The sequence below is a fragment of the Phyllobates terribilis genome, unplaced genomic scaffold (genome assembly GCF_046119375.1).
Source record: "Phyllobates terribilis strain yellow unplaced genomic scaffold, ASM4611937v1 Scaffold_3653__1_contigs__length_73291, whole genome shotgun sequence".
NCBI lineage: Eukaryota > Metazoa > Chordata > Amphibia > Anura > Dendrobatidae > Phyllobates > Phyllobates terribilis.
Genome location: NW_027366406.1, coordinates 35,001 through 37,500, shown reverse-complemented (window position 1 = coordinate 37,500; position 2,500 = coordinate 35,001).

Sequence of the window (2,500 nt, the reverse complement as noted above, 5' to 3'; positions counted from 1 at the left end):
GTTGAAAAATTTTCTAAGTCCCCAAAAATTTTTTTTTTCAACTTTTTTTCAATTTTCCCCCTGTGGGATATATATTTTACCCACACTTTTGGAGCCCTCCTGGGATGCCCTCTAACATACTAGAACCTCATTTTGTGGAAGTTTTCACAAAATTGTGAAATTTTCAAAAAAGTCAGAAATTTTGCAAAAACGACTAAGTATCAAGGACTCATCGCGCGAATCGCTCTGGAACTGAAATCGGATGCGCGCACTGACACGCTCCCCTGTCTGGAAGTCTGACAAAAGTTGAAAAATTTTCTAAGTCCCCAAAAATTTTTTTTTTCAACTTTTTTTCAATTTTCCCCCTGTGGGATATATATTTTACCCACACTTTTGGAGCCCTCCTGGGATGCCCTCTAACATACTAGAACCTCATTTTGTGGAAGTTTTCACAAAATTGTGAAATTTTCAAAAAGTCAGAAATTTTGCCAAAAACGACTAAGTATCAAGGACTCATCGCGCGAATCGCTCTGGAACTGAAATCGGATGCGCGCACTGACACGCTCCCCTGTCTGGAAGTCTGACAAAAGTTGAAAAATTTTCTAAGTCCCCAAAAATTTTTTTTTTCAACTTTTTTTCAATTTTCCCCCTGTGGGATATATATTTTACCCACACTTTTGGAGCCCTCCTGGGATGCCCTCTAACATACTAGAACCTCATTTTGTGGAAGTTTTCACAAAATTGTGAAATTTTCAAAAAAGTCAGAAATTTTGCAAAAACGACTAAGTATCAAGGACTCATCGCGCGAATCGCTCTGGAACTGAAATCGGATGCGCGCACTGACATGCTCCCCTCTCTGGAAGTCTGACACATGTGTGAAAATTTTCTAAGTCCCCAAAAATTTTTTTTTTCAACTTTTTTTCAATTTTCCCCCTGTGGGATATATATTTTACCCACACTTTTGGAGCCCTCCTGGGATGCCCTCTAACATACTAGAACCTCATTTTGTGGAAGTTTTCACAAAATTGTGAAATTTTCAAAAAGTCAGAAATTTTGCCAAAAACGACTAAGTATCAAGGACTCATCGCGCGAATCGCTCTGGAACTGAAATCGGATGCGCGCACTGACACGCTCCCCTGTCTGGAAGTCTGACACATGTGTGAAAATTTTCTAAGTCCCCAAAAATTTTTTTTTTCAACTTTTTTTCAATTTTCCCCCTGTGGGATATATATTTTACCCACACTTTTGGAGCCCTCCTGGGATGCCCTCTAACATACTAGAACCTCATTTTGTGGAAGTTTTCACAAAATTGTGAAATTTTCCAAAAAGTCAGAAATTTTGCAAAAACGACTAAGTATCAAGGACTCATCGCGCGAATCGCTCTGGAACTGAAATCGGATGCGCGCACTGACACGCTCCCCTGTCTGGAAGTCTGACAAAAGTTGAAAAATTTTCTAAGTCCCCAAAAATTTTTTTTTTCAACTTTTTTTCAATTTTCCCCCTGTGGGATATATATTTTACCCACACTTTTGGAGCCCTCCTGGGATGCCCTCTAACATACTAGAACCTCATTTTGTGGAAGTTTTCACAAAATTGTGAAATTTTCAAAAAGTCAGAAATTTTGCCAAAAACGACTAAGTATCAAGGACTCATCGCGCGAATCGCTCTGGAACTGAAATCGGATGCGCGCACTGACACGCTCCCCTGTCTGGAAGTCTGACACATGTGTGAAAATTTTCTAAGTCCCCAAAAATTTTTTTTTTCAACTTTTTTTCAATTTTCCCCCTGTGGGATATATATTTTACCCACACTTTTGGAGCCCTCCTGGGATGCCCTCTAACATACTAGAACCTCATTTTGTGGAAGTTTTCACAAAATTGTGAAATTTTCAAAAAGTCAGAAATTTTGCCAAAAACGACTAAGTATCAAGGACTCATCGCGCGAATCGCTCTGGAACTGAAATCGGATGCGCGCACTGACACGCTCCCCTGTCTGGAAGTCTGACAAAAGTTGAAAAATTTTCTAAGTCCCCAAAAATTTTTTTTTTCAACTTTTTTTCAATTTTCCCCCTGTGGGATATATATTTTACCCACACTTTTGGAGCCCTCCTGGGATGCCCTCTAACATACTAGAACCTCATTTTGTGGAAGTTTTCACAAAATTGTGAAATTTTCAAAAAAGTCAGAAATTTTGCAAAAACGACTAAGTATCAAGGACTCATCGCGCGAATCGCTCTGGAACTGAAATCGGATGCGCGCACTGACATGCTCCCCTCTCTGGAAGTCTGACACATGTGTGAAAATTTTCTAAGTCCCCAAAAATTTTTTTTTTCAACTTTTTTTCAATTTTCCCCCTGTGGGATATATATTTTACCCACACTTTTGGAGCCCTCCTGGGATGCCCTCTAACATACTAGAACCTCATTTTGTGGAAGTTTTCACAAAATTGTGAAATTTTCAAAAAGTCAGAAATTTTGCCAAAAACGACTAAGTATCAAGGACTCATCGCGCGAATCGCTCTG